Genomic DNA, 15546 nt, shown 5'->3' with positions numbered 1-15546 from the left:
TGAGAACGCTTCAAATACCTGAAGATAGTCATCCTGTTTCAACTGAGACTTTTCTTTAACAGGCTAAACATTCCTTTCAATTGGTCTTCACATGGCATGATTTCAAAATCCTTTATCAGATATCTTAGTCATTCTCCTCTTGATGCTCTGCAGGTTATCAATGTCATTTCTAAAACAGAGCCCAGAATGGAACACAATACTCCATATGTGGTTTAATCACAGCAAAGACAGTCGTACAACAAACATTCATTAAGCATCTACTATATGCTGGCACTTTGCTAAGTCCAAGGGATACAAAAAGAGGCAAAGATACTCTCTGCCCTCAAAGATCTTACAATCTAAAGTAAGACATATCTAGTCCTACACAGCATGCTTTTTTAAATGCAGCAGTAGATTTCCTGGATGCTATATCACACTGGGACTCATCTTTAAGTCAATTTCTAAAATGCCAGATTTTTTTTCCAAGGAAACAATCTACCTATGTTTCCCCCAACCAGTAGACTCAAACTTGTTTTTTAAAACTCAGACAGAGTTTTACATTTATCCTTCGAAATTTCATCTGTATGAACACAAAAATTTCGAGCTGTCAAGTTCCTGTATCCTGTTGAACATATTCATACTGATATTCCCATGGTTTCCAATATTCCCAGTTCTTTCTGCCAGCCCACATGCTCTTCCTAAATGATGATTCAGTAAAAACAATATTTTTCTGAGGTTATGCAACAGTTTGTAACTTTAATGCAACTATATTTGATTTATTTCTACTTATAGATGCAGATTAGTAAGTAGGGGCCTCAGGTAGAGTAGATATGGGTCTGGACTGAGTAGGGAATACTGAATACTGAAAATTATCTCTCACATATTACAATAATAAAAGATTTACTTGTATTAAAATTCCCTCTTTCCTGGAAATGGATTATGCTCTATAATACAATGGTATGACTAATCATATTTTTATAGATACATGTATAAATTAATCATATTTATACTTTGATGAGATCAATAGCCTTCTAAGAATTAAGAGTTTTTGCAGGTACTTTGAGAAAGGCTCAGAAGTTTGGGAAAAGGAAAGCAGGCCCAGGTGGGGCCAGGTAGGGCTTCAGACAGTTCTGATGAGTTTCTGAAAGGCAGGAGGATGGCAAAGACTCAAGCAGAGCTGATGACAGGTATAAGATGAGTCACAAGAAAGGAATCAAGAATCTTCTGGGTAGCTTAGGGCTACCTAATTTGTCCTATCCTATTACATTCCTTATCTAAAGCAAGTCCAAGATCATCGATCTGGATCACCAAGCCTAGAGGTGTTCCTCAAAGGCCATCTAATCCCCTCATGTTACAGATGAGAACATTGAGAAATTGAGTTCATGGAGGTTAACTGACTTGCCTAAGGCCACGCAGGGGAAAATCCCTTCCTCCCTCCCTTTCTTCCTTCCTTCCTTCCTTCCTTCCTTCCTTCCCTCCCTCCCTTCCTTCCTTCCCCTCTGTCCACCTAGGGAATCATACCCTTACCTGTGGGTGCTCTGCCCAAAGGAATGGAAATTTTGATCGCTGAAATCTAGCAAGATATCTTGGGGTTTATGGGCTAGATTTCTTTTTTATGGACCATGCCTTAAACCCAAATCACTCTAGCTCTCACTGATTGGCCAACAATGAGCCCCAGCCCAACCCTCACTTGGTCATTGTTGAGATTCTGATGGCTCAGAGTGAGTGTAAATAGTCAGCCCTAGCTTGATGTTGGACAGGTGAATGCTGGTCAGATTCACACTTGTAGATCCTGAGGATTAGAGGAGATCTTGACATTTAGTTCAGTGAAAGGAATGGCCATTCTTGCATTCCAAATGAGTCTTCCCTTTTGGGAATTTCTAAGGAGGGGGAACCCACAGCTCAAGGTTGATCATTGCATATTCAGATAGCTCTCCCCAGAAGGAGATTTTTCCTGACATTGAACCTAATTTACCTTTTTTCAACTTCCATTTGCTGCTCTTGGTTCTGCCTTCTGGGGCCAAATGAAAAAAATCTAGTCTCTCTTCTACAAGGCATCTCTTAACTATTTGAACACAGCAATCATGTCTCCTCACGTTTCTTCTCTTCTCCAGGCTACACACACTCAATTTCTTCAATTCTTATGTAATATAGACTCAAGGCCCTTCAGCGTCTTGGCTGCCCTCCTCTGGACATTCTCTAGCTTATCAGTGCTTTTCTTAAACTGTTATCTAGAATGGAACGCAATTCTCCAAATGAGGTCTGATGTGGGGGCAGAGTACAAACTATTAACTCCTATTCCTTGTCTATACTTCGCTATACTTTGGTGTCTGGTTCTTCTTTTCATCATTATTTCTTCCCTTTTAAATTAACCCTGAACAAAAAAGCCACATGTACTTCAGATTATTTTTGGGAAAGAAAAGCCAGCCAACAGAGTATGATGCTTGGGGCTATAAGCATCACAATGGCTGTAAGGTAAAAGGGGCCCGGCTATGGAGGTCGGGGATACAAGACCAGAAATGAGAAGTGCAGCTGAAACTATTGTCCATATGGGCTAGTGAAGAAAGCGTGGGCCCAGAATCAAGGCTTGGGTTTCCATTCTGGCTTTAACACTTACTCTGTGTCCTTTGGCAAATCACTCAACTTCTTTTCACCTCTGTCTTTTCAACTGTAAAAGGGAATGATACTACTTGAATTACCTAACTCACAGGGTTTCTGTGGGGGGAAAAGTGATTTATGCAAAATACTATATAAATCAATCAAAACTGGCATTTGGGCTGCTTGACAATTAAGTACTGAGTTATTGTTCAGTCTTTTTCAGTCATATCTGGCTCTTTGTGACCTCATTTGGGGTTTTTTGGCACAAATATTAGAGTTGCTTGTCATTTCCTTCTCCAGCTCATTTTACAGAAGAGGAACTGAGGCAAAAAAGGGTCAAGTGACTTGCCCAGGGTCACACAGCTAGTAAGTGTCCGAGGCCATATTGAACTCAGGAAGATGAGTCTTCCTGACTCCAGGCCTGGTGCTCTACCCACTGGTACTACTATGGTCCAATCAAGATGGATTCCTTTCTGTCCCCCATCTTTATCCCTAAACAGGCACTGTGCTTTTGTCTGTGCTCTTCGCAATACAAAGAATGACCTCCCCCGGTAGAATGGCTAGTTCTCATATACCAATTCAAATGCTACCTTGCCTCCAGGAACAGTTGTTGGTCCCTTGGTCAATGATGACCTTTCTCCTCAGACCTCATAGAACACTTTGGTTTTTATTTCTCTGGGCCCTATTATGTAAAATTGTATATCATAGTACATAGGGTATATGCAGGAGTGTGGTCAGGTATCATTTTAGCTCTAACATGGGCAACCAGCTCAGTGGTGACTTATAACAGCTCAAGCAGTCACAGATCTAAACACTGCCCATCATAGGTCTGTTAACCGCACCCCCTGCCCCACCCCCGGCCACAGTCTAGCAGCCCCAAGTGCCCCAGTTGCAGAAGCGGCTGCTTTCCCCACAGCATATGGCTTTCTGGGCACTGAATCTTTAGGAGGTCCCTCAATATCTATGGGTTCTTAACAGGGGTTCTTAACCTGGGGTCTGTGAACTTAAAAAAAATTCTTAAATGTATTTCACTGTAACTGGTTTCCTTTGCAATCCAATGCATTTTACTTTATGGATTTAAAAACAGGATTCTGAGAAGGGGGGTCTATAGTCTTCAAAAATTGCCAAAGGGGTCTATGACATAAAAAAAGGCTAAGAACATTTGTGTAGGGGATGACTAGGATATTGCTTTTGACTCCAAGCTTCCCTTTTTGCCCTAGCTTTTCATAGGTGGACTCCAGTCTCCTCTCTTGCTCTTAATATCTCCATTCTCTGTCATTAACTACACAAGTCTGTGCTGGTGGCTACCAAGCCCCCCACTACATTAGCCTAAGCTTTAAGTCTTACTATATATAGCTCTGATTCCATGGCTTGCTCCCCTTACCTGCTATCACTGACTTATGTAGGAAATTAAAAGCTTTTCTTTTTCAATTGTCTGCAAAATTTTTCTATATTTACCGTAGCTAAAGTATATTGCTCTTAAAATGAAGCTTTGGGAGATTTTGGTTAAAGTGCAGCCATGTACTGTTATAATTTATCAATATTTCACTATTACAGGAAACTCCCAGTAAGGAACATCCTCTAGCAAAAATTAACAAAATTTAAAAGCTTTTCACACATGAAAGTTTGTTCTTAAGTTCCAATATTTATTTGACTATTTTCTGTTTCTGGGGATTTAGTGAAGCTATTAATTCATTTTTTATACACAATGTCCCCAAAATCTTAGTACAGTTTTAATTTTTAAAATTGTATTAAGACTTTTGGGACACCCTTTTGGGATATACTTTACCAACAACTAAATCATACTCAAATCCAAATTTAAATCCATCTTTAAATTTCAGAACAAATCAAAAACAGAGATCAATCATCCTTAAATCACTCTGCTCATGTTCTAGAATTTCAGGAGGAGGACAATGTAGGAAGAATAAAAAAATCCCCAAACTTTTTATAGCAACATAATGTGTTTCTCACCTTAACTGTCACATACTTAGAATCAATATGACACTTTTCAGCACTGAAAAGACAAGAGAAACTCTTGTATCATCTTCAGTAAAAGAGACAAATTCAATTTTTTTATATCTTAATAATTATATCACTTCACAGGAGCATAAAAATCATGTCTTCCAACTGAATTAAACTTTTAAAATGGGAACTGAATTATTAATCTTGGTATGGAAGAACAATGAAACACATTCTACCTCCTTCCCTCCCAGAGAAGTGGCTATATATGGGTGCAAGATATTGTATATATAGTCAGATTTTTTATCTTAACTGTTTTGTTTAGTTTCAAGACTGGGCTCAATGAAGGTGGGGCAGATTATGAGAAATTGACTGTGGTATAAAATAAGAAGGCAAAGCAAATAAATTAAAGAAAAGAAAAATGTAATTGAAGCTGTCTTCTAACAACTGAATTTTTATAGCAATACAACTAGTTAATTTATCAGACTTCTAATTCATGGTTTGAAGAAACTATATGCAAAAACTATGATACTGCATTAAATTCATTCTGATAAGGAGGAATTCTGAGGATGAAAGCAGCTTTTGTTATGTTCTTGTTATTCATCCTTTCCAGGTACCCATCACAGGAAAAAGAAAAAGGTTCTGTTTAATATGTAAAATTATGCTTTATTTTATATTTAAATTATAATACATAAAGTTATTTTAAAAACAGCTTAGATATTATTTCAATAAAAGCACCCTTACTTACAGAAACCAAACTGTCTTTTTTTTTAAAAGTTACACAAGATATTGGGAAAATAAGGCTGATTGTACTAAGTTCCTAAGAAGAGGAAAATATTCTGAAGGTGAGTTGCCTGTTAACTATTTGCTGCTGAGGATTAAAGAATTTCATGGACTGAAAGCTTTAATTTACTCACACAAATGAGTTTCTGACTCATCACAATTCAAGACTGCTATAATTTGCTCCCTGTTTCTACTGGATTATGCCTAATGAGCAGTCTTATAATGTATTTGAGGAAAGCAACTAAAGGCTATTAAGATGGGACTATTTGGGAAAAACCTGTTGGAAGAAAATGGAAAAAAAAAGATATTTAGATATCTTTGAAAAATGCTATAGCTAACACTCTACGATCAGCTTGGTAATGAGCCTCTCCTTGGGAGCCTAGGTCAGCTGGTCTTCCAAGTTTATCAAGTTTTTTTTTTTTTTTTTTTTTTGCCACACCTGTATGTGAAGCATCTCCTGGTTGGTAGGATCTGCCAACTTTTGTGTTCTACTGGTAAAGCCTTTGGGAACAACTCAACACAATAATGGGGAATCATACCAGGACTTTACCTCCTTCCCAAATTACCTAAAGTAATTTTTCTTTAACCAATAGTTTAGTGGCTATTTGGAATTAAACATATGGGAATGTTAAGTTATCTTTTGATATCTAAGGTTCTAAAATTTACTCCAATACTATAATCAATCAACAAAAATTTAGTAAGTGTTTCAGAGGTGCCAGATGGAACTAAATTCCAGGTTAAACACTGAGGATACAAAGAAAAAGTAAAAACAGTCCTTGACCTTAAGGAGATTATATTCTAATCGGGGAATTGTGAATATAAATGAGCATATATAAAAACATACATAGTTAATAAAAGGTTACTTTAGGAGGGGAAGGCAGAACAGTCTATGATAAATTAAAACTCTGTAAGACACTGAGGGGGATTTTAATGAAACTATTTTGAGTATTACCAAATTGTTAAAACTATCCACTTTCAAATCGGCGATTTAGAGGTGGTTTTTTAAAATTAGGGTCATTAAAGCTTGAAGGATAATTTTAAATGATCCCAGTTTTAATAAAAATAATTAGATTGTATGAGAACAAGGCAATTTGTAAAAGTAAGAAAAGAGAATAAGCCTCTAAAGGTTAAGCACAATCTGCAGCAAAACACTGCCTGTAGGTACAATTAATTTCTTCCTAGTGAATTGTTTCTAAAAAATGCATTTTGAGAGAAAATCTACTTTTCTTTTATTAGATTCTACTCTAATGCTTCATCAGTGAAGCACACAAAAGGTGCTGCATTCTTAGGCACAAACTGATGAAGGTCCAAACTATACCAAACAGAAGTTTTGAATACTCAAGCTAAGGTCAGAGAGGCTTATGATCAGAAACATGGCCATGAGGTGATGGTTTATTTTTGGCTAGATCAACTCTCTAAATTATCTACAGAGACTGAGACTGGTTTTTGCATTAGGAGAAAGAGTATATTCCTACAGGTATAAAATCATGGATATGTGAAAAATCTAACATGAAAAAATTCACTGAAATTCAATGAAAACTGAATATATCCTGTATACAATGGGGTTTGAACTGTAATAGTTTTGTTGTTTTTAGAAAAAAACATGAGAACTAAAACACAAAGTAAATAGAAATCGCAGAAGGCTTCAAATTATTGATAAATTTTTCTCCTTGCTTCAGACTGTTTAAATGAAAACAAGAACTTCAACCACAATAACCCTTTACTAACAGGAAACCAGCAAAGAAAGACATAAAAGTAATTAAAAAAATAGATCACCCTTTATAAGTTAACATAATGACAGGAATTACAATGGAAAACCAACCAGACTAAACCTGAGGGTCCAGACCATAGAACTAGGTCACTTACCTTCAATAGGAACCCTTCCTCAACCCCCTTAATTCTGATGCCTTCCCTCTATAATTATTTCCTATTTACTCTCTGTATAGCTTGCTTTACATATTTGATTGCATGTTGTGTCCCCCATTAGATTGTAAACTCCTTAAGGGTGGGGACTGTCTCTTGTCCCTTTTTGTATCCCCAGCAAAGTGCCTGGCACATAGTAGGTGCTTAATAAATGTTGGTTGATTTTTTCAGGTAACAAAAGGAAGCAACTAGACTTATTTTCTTATTTCAACATACAGAAATAAAAATAAATGTTAAAAATATGTACAAGGTAATTTTTAAAGGAAGGGCACAAGCAAATATGGTTATCAGAAGCTTCTAGTAGGAGGTGGCACTTGAACTGAGCACTTAATGAAGTTAGGGATTCTATTAGGGTGACACGAAGTGGGAGTACATTCCAGGCATGGGGGGTAAGGATGTTTAAAATAGCATTTGAAAAATTACATGTTCTTCCCTAGGATAGGAAAAGAAACTTAACTGGGGAAAATATTTTTTCATTGAAATATCTGATAAAAGTCTGATATTCAAGAAAGGTAGCAAATTAATACAAATATGTAAGACAAAGAGTCATTCTCTGATAACAGTTAAAGGATATGAACAGTTTTCAAAAGAATTGCACCCTATTGATATATTTATTAACAATTAGATGAACAACTGCTCCAAATCCCCAGCAAGAGAAATGCAAACTAAAATAACAGACATTTTCACAGCTATAAAATTTGTTAAGATGACAAAAATCCGAAATAGTGAATGTTGAAGGAACTATATGAGACAAGCAAATTACTACACTGTTTGATGGTAGAACTATGAATTGGCATAATAGTTGTGGGGAAAAAAATTGGAATTCTATGATGAGAGGGATTTAAAATATCTGTAGATTTTTACCTAGAGATCCCACTGTTGGACTTATACCCAAAGGAGGTCAAAGGCAGAAATAAATGTATATTTATCATATGTGTATCTATGTGTCTGTGTATGTGCTGTATGTATGTGTGTGCATACATACTTACACCCCTACCCCAAATAGGAATATATGGTATATATGTATATATACGCAAAAATAGTTGTAGCAACTCCTTTTACTCAATATTCTCTTCCTTCATGCTCTCATCATTTCTCATGGCTTCAAAGATCATTTTTTATGTAGAGGGCTCCCAGGTCTATATATTCGGCCTCAATCTCTTGACTTCTAGTCTCATTTTTCCTTGTAATAGTTTCACTTTTTATCCTAGCTGCATTGATTTTGTTTGTACAAAACCTTTTAAATTCGATACAGTAAAAATAAGCAGGGATGGGCTGAACAAATGAATGGAGTAGTCACATTGATGAAAAAATAGATCCAATCAAATAAAGAAGTACCCAGTGCCTTGAGCTAGTCATTTAACTCCCCTAAGCCTTCATTTCTTTATCTACAAAATGAAGGCTTTGGACTATGTGCACATAGCATAGGAGTAGGCACTCAGTAGAAGTCTGATGAATGTTGAAGTTTGGTGTCCTGAAGAAAGAAATTTTGTTGCTGTTGAGCCATTTCAGTTGCAACCAACTCTTTGTGACCCCATTTGGGGTCTTCTTGGCAAAGATACTGAGGTGGTCTGTCCTTTCCTTCTCCAGCTCATTTTACAGATGAGGAAACTGAGGCAAACAGGGTTTCATGACTTGCCTAAGGTCACACAGCTAGTAAGTTTCTGAGACAGGATCTGAATTCAGGAAGATGAATCTTCCTGACTTCAGACCTGGCACTCTATCCACTGTACCACCTAGCTGCCCTGGAGAAGGAAATATTAAGCCTAATTCAGATAAATTTAAGAAGAGTATTTAAAAGCAAACCCAGCAAAACAAAATACACAAAGACAACAATAATGTAAATAAAATGTTATCAACCACAAAAACTGAATACTATAATCCTAATAACCAAGCTTGACCCTGAAAGAAGGTGCAAGAAAATACACCTCCTTTCTTTGCAGAGATGGAAACTATGAGTGTGGAACATTATCAGAGTCTGTTCATCTTGCTCATTAGATCAATGGTAACTCTGTAAAGTGATTTCAGTTGAATGATGAGTTCAGAAGACTGCAGAGAATTTAAAAAAAAATGAGAGTAAAGGAAGTGGAAGTACATATTGCAGACAGTTTTTTCAAGGAGTTTAGCTACAGAAAGGTATATAATGACAGATGGATGGATAGAATAAGGGAGAGAATGAAGACTGGTGAGATACAGGAGATGATAGAAGGAGCAATCTTCTGGAGAAGACAGAATGCAATGGGATCACTTGTGTATATTGAGATATTTGCCTTGGCAAGGAGAAGCGCCACCTTTTCATAGGAGATGGGTGAAGTAGCAGAAGGCATCTGAGTTATGTGAGATGAGGAGGGGCAAAAAAAGGGAGCTATTGGCAAATGGACTCAATATTTTCAGTGAAATATAAGGCCAGGTTCTCAGATGGGAGGGCATACAGAAGAGGAGTAAATCAGACACAGTAGGAAGGATGAAAATGTTTGAAAAATAATTTTGTATCAAGGTCCTGGGATAAATCAGTGAGTTCAGATATTGGGCGGGGTTGGGGGGAAGCTGAATGCAGCAGTTGCTAGCTCATAATCTGGTAAGAGAATAGCTACATACAACAAAGGATAGCAATGGATCAAATAATAACTCAAAACAGCAAGTTAATGTGAAGGCCTGGATTTCTTCTTATTCCAGTGTTATTTCTACTGCACTGTATCTGCAGATATTATAATAAAAACTAACAATATTTCACATCCTATTCTGTCCCTAAAAATATAAATCCACATGTTAAGGTGTCCTAGTTTTGACACAGTAAAATAGACAGCTATGGCCTCAAAAAAGGAGACGTAGATGAGGAAAAAGATTTTTACCATCATGTAAGGTTCTAAGTGACAGACTTAATTATGTAGGTCAAATATGGGAGAAAATGTTAACCCAATAAAAGCCATAAAGGAAACTATAAACCTTTTTTTTGAAACAAACTACCATATATTTAATTACCTTGCATTTATTACACACATATTTAATACGATGTATGCTCCAATGTAATGCAAGCTCCGTGAGAGCAGAGATTGAGTCAGAATTTGTCTCTGCCTAGCACACAGTAGAGGCTTAATGAATGCTTGTTGATAAATTAATCTTTGTCTAACTTTAAAACTTGTTTTCTTAAATATTTGGGAGAACATAATCTGTATTTATGTTGCCAATAACATCAAGGAATTAGTTAGGAATTAGGAATTAAATATGCTGGGGAAAATAGGATCTGTAGAAGTGAGAAAGGGAACAAACAAGAATAAATCAAGAAAACAAATCACAAGCCCCTCTATCCTAAGCCAAAGACCTCTACTGAATAATAAGAGAGAAAAAACATCAGATAGTTGAAACCAGGCCCTTTGGCAAGAAAGTTCAAGGCTGGGTTTAACCCAGGATGACTCTGGGGTTTAGGTCTTTGAGGATTTTGGATTTTTTTTTTTCTGTCCACTTTATACCACTAAAGTCAGACTTCAATGTTCCACACCATTGCATGAAGGGGAGCTGAGGAAGTTTCTGAAGGCTATGCTACTGAGCACAAGTTTTGGCATCTGTTGAACTAGGAAGGTTTTTAGTATGGGCCAGTAATGGTCTGTACCTCTGTTTTCTGAGGAACAATGTAGCTCAGTATTTGGCTTATTACCAAAATGTTGTGCATCAGGTAATGCACCAAGTAATGCATATTTTTTGTCCACTGCAATTCATAAAGACCATCTGTTAATTCATACATAGGTTGCAATCTGCATGGAAGAAGTAACCACATCAATAAAACTTCAGATCTTTAGAAGTACTTAAGTATTCATGTATTTAGACAGATCTGGAGTCCTAGAACTTCCAGATTGTTGCAGTCTAAAGCTTAGTCCAGACCTCTTCTGGCTGATGGCTGCTCCAGATTAAAAAAAAAAAAACAGTCTTGTTTTAGAGTAAAACAAATTCTAGACCTAAACTCTGCCAAGATCACTCAAGCACAAAGGGTCATGGAAACTTTATTTCAAGAATCTAAACATTACTTAATCCTTATAGTAATGGGTTTCTGTAGCTTCCAACTCATTGTAGTCTCCATTTTTTGTACTGAGATTGGCAAAAAGGGACATTCATTAATAGTGAAAATATTCACTACAAATCAGATGACTTTATAATAGACACTTAATATTTGTGACTATTTCATTATATCTTAACCCCTTACTTTCCTGTCTATATTTATAAACAGTCTTACTTAAAATAAATAAAATGAAACCTGCTTAGTTTAGGGAGGGGAGAGAGAGAGAAGTGTCCCTGCTATAAACATTAGTTCAGTAAATGATCACATGTGCAGTTTAACTGGCAGTACACCTTGAAATAATCAGATTGATTCTGTATCACTTTTTAATTGATCCTATTTGCAATTAATCAATTTAGTCCTGTAACTGCCAAAGTCATGATTCTTTTTCTCTGAACTTATTTCGGAAATTTAGCTGTCCTCTAATGAGTTAGTCTAGTTCTCTTGTTAATCACTGTGTCAAGGAAATCTCTTACCCTTGAAGGGTGCAGAGGCACACCAGAAAGTCTGGTGCAGTATCTTTGCAACACCAAGGATGTCTGGTCTGTTATCCAAAGAAGTCTGGTCCACTCTCTAACCTTGCAGATGGAATCAAACTATGAACATTTCTTAATCACAGGAGGGGAGGAGGGGGTTGTTGCTAGTTCCTCATTCCGAATTTCTAATCAATCATCTTGTCCCCCATGCCTCAGCTCTGTAACCAATCATACTAATTTCACCATTTATGATGTTGAGCTCTTCTAAATAATCATAACTTGTTCCTTCCTTATGAAGTCCTCTTCTTTATTCTGCATCTCCCTAAAAACTATTAAAAAGGTAGACATTCCCTAGCCTGGGGTCTTAGCTTTGCTGGAAAAGCTGAGATACTATTTATTAGTAAATTCATGCTTTACTAATAAATTGATGTTGCACAGAACTATGTGCCTAAGTTTATCTTGTTTTGACCTTAACAATCTTTAACTACCCTGTTAATACTATATACCTATTTATAAAACTATAAACCTATAAATCTAAACTATCTTGAATGAGAATGGTTTGAAAATCCAGGGCCAAAGAAAAACTAACTCAATTAACTTATGTCAAAATAGATGTCTACATTTTACAAGAGCCAGGAAAGAGATGATTTTTATAGTCTCCTTTTAGTCAGGCCAATGGTAGACAACACAACCCAAAATAAACTGTTTTTTAAAATGTACATATATTTAAAGAAAAACCATTCAGAAGGAGGTGACAGAGTAATGAAGCTTATCTTAATTTTCCTCTGCTCGGATTCTTGATTAATGGTAACCAATTCCCTCTTTACTCCTCTCAATAAGAAAGCTGACTGAGTCCCTTTCTATTTGCATCAGAACCATCAAGATGCAAGCGAAGTGGTAGGCAAATTGCTATCTATGTAAATTACAAGCTAAAATGGTCCGAAAGTTAAATATTGATGACTTGAAAAACCAAACAGGATGTGAGCATGATTCTCATACCACAGATGTCCACTGCTATTCTGAAAACTGCTGGAGTTTTCTAAGTCATCAAGGAGCACTGTAAGGATGGCTTGGGATGATACTGATACAGCAGCAGCAAATCAGTTAAGGGCTAGCAAACTCATCTTCTCTAATTCCTTTTTAAAAGGAGTACTCTGAAATAGGTTAGCTGTCATAATTTTCTCACAGACTGACTCACACTTTAGGGCAGGCCTCCTCTCCCAGCAGTACAGATAGAACCTCTCTTACTGAACATATGTACAAGCCATTCTCTCACACTTAGAATGTGCTCTCCTCCCCATCTCTGCTGAGGGCTCAGATCAGATCTATAAAACTTTTCTAAATCTCCCCAGGTGAAAATGATCTCTCCCTTGCTCTAGAATATTCTACTCTGAATTACATTTATATGGATACATGTTATATCCTACAGATTGCAAACTATTTGAGAGCAAAGAAATGTGTCATTTTTCATCTTTGTATTCATGGTGTCTAAGTACCTTGAAAGTAATAAGTTTCTGTTGAACCGAGTTGAAAAATTCTCAGTAAATGGGAAGCATGTAGCTCAGGGTCACTGTGATTACCTATAATACAAAGCAGACCTCGTGGACTTGGTTTAGTAGTAAATACACTGACTGTGGCAGGAGAGATAAAAGAGCTGATTTCTACTTCTGAAACTATTTTAGGAAGATTATTTGTACTCTAATTCATCTTTTTAAAATGTTCAATTAAAACATATTCATATATAATATGGTATTTAAAGATAACATAATAACATCTATAAAATTACAAATATTTAATCAATATTTTATATTGGAATTATAAAATTGCACTCTTCAGCAACACTGTATGTATGAATATAACAAAACAGCATTCATTAGGACAGTTAAATGCATTTTTAAAACGCCACCAAGCAGCAATAATAAACCATTAAGTGGCAGGAATAAACAGAATAAAACGACCTAAGAATAAAAACAGTCATTCTGTAGCCTATAAAAAGTTTAAAAATGGAACTTATATAGTACCCTGCAGCTCAATAATCTCTCAAAAAATAATATCAGAAGCAGAAATCAGCCCTTATGTGTCTCCTGCTAAAATCAGTGCATCTACTACTATTAAATCAGATCCAGGAGGTCTAGTTTGTAGTTAAACTGAAGAGGGAAGTGAATAAGCAATTATATAGCACCTACTATATGCGAGGCATGGCACTGTGCTAAGCACTTCTTAGAAATAGGTTGTCATTTGATCCTCATAACAACCTGGAGAGACAGGTGCTATTTATATCCCCATCTTACTATTGAGCAAACAGAGATTAAGTGACTTGTCCAGGGTTACATAACCAGGAAGAGTTGAAGATGGAGTTGAACTCAGGTGTTCCTGACTTCATGTTCAATGTTCTAACCACTGCGCCACCAGTTGCCTCTTATTAACTGGAGATAATCTGTGACCTTAGTCTATGAGCTTCTAATTTTCTAAGAATTTTTCAATTCAGTTTGGCTGAAATTATTTAAATTAGCCACCAGTTCCAAATTATACCATGTTCCTCAATCATTATTAGCAACTGACATTGAGGAGAACTTCCCAAATCTGCATTACTACCCCTAGGACCTCAAGGGGATGGCAAGCGTCTTCCTAATGCTGTAGACTCAAGCCCTCCTACTACTGGAAGAGGTAGTTCTGCTCTGGGAAATCAACCTGCTAGTGTGCCTGTGGTCTGGGAAGGTTAAGTCCAGGGTCTGGCTACATTTGTTATTTCTCTATTCAAGCACTATCCTTTTCTCTCTCCTCACCTTATCCCCTTCTCACACTTTCCCTCATTTTGGTTTTACAAATCCTATTTCTGTCTCAATTCTTTTCTCTTTTATTTCTTTCTCTTTAACTGGCTATAGTATAGAACCGAACTATATCATTTATTTGTTTTCTAAACCTATATCTGGAGCTAGAAGGCATCTTTACGTATTGAGAATCATGATGGGCTCTTAGCATTTATTCAACCAAGTGCCCTTGAAGAGTTTGGCCTTTGTTTCCTTGATTAAATTAGGAGTCCTTGATGACTTCCTTGCCTCAAGGGAAAGCCTAGTTTACATGGATTTGAGTGACATGTTTGTGATATCAGAGGCTTTTAGACCACGTGGGTTTATGTCACATTTTTGTGACGACTTTACGTCACGTGGGTGAGTCGCATGTGTGACTCACCTTTGACCCTGAACAAGATATATAAACCCAGAGGCTGGCTTTCTCTTTTGGAGCTCTGAGCCACAGCAGGAGTGGCGAGTGACCCTAGGCATGCCATTGTTATGAGCTCCCCGGCTTTGAAGAAAACCCAGATGTTGATGCTTCTCTGGTAACTGTATGTTGTGATTTTGTCAGACAAAAATCTATCTGTTGATTTGTGTTTATTTGCTCTGTCTGTATTTGCTCTGAAGCTCAGGGTGCTGGCTTTTTCCCCTGAGCTGAGTGAATGGTATTTGTATGCTGGATTAAAGTAAGATTGTTAACCCCTTAACGTTGCTTTCCTTAGTAAACAGATCAAAAGAACTTGGGCTTGCAGCGTTCTTGTTGTTGGGTTCATGTTGGCTTTTCACTCCCACAGCAGCTGTTAACCAAATTGTTGAAACACTCTAATACAATCCTTTCCTTTTACAGATTAGGAAGATGAAGCCCAGGGAGACATTAAATAACTTGTCTATGGTCACATGGATAGTAAGCTTCAAAAGTAGGATTTAAACTCACAGCCTCTAACTCCAGATTCAAGGTTCTTTGGCCCAGAGAGGAAAAAAA

General features: G+C 36.8%; 1 protein-coding gene across 1 annotated transcript in view; it reads right to left on the bottom strand.

Moving 5' to 3' along the window:
* Positions 1–15546, bottom strand: part of VWA8 (von Willebrand factor A domain containing 8) — a 391960-nt gene that overhangs the window by 194859 nt on the left and 181555 nt on the right. The gene's annotated exons all lie outside the window — the stretch shown is intronic.

This window comes from Trichosurus vulpecula, chromosome 4, assembly GCF_011100635.1.
Source record: "Trichosurus vulpecula isolate mTriVul1 chromosome 4, mTriVul1.pri, whole genome shotgun sequence".
Taxonomy (NCBI): Eukaryota; Metazoa; Chordata; class Mammalia; order Diprotodontia; family Phalangeridae; genus Trichosurus; species Trichosurus vulpecula.
Note: the sequence above shows the minus strand (reverse complement) of the source record. Positions and strands in the feature narration are given on the sequence as shown.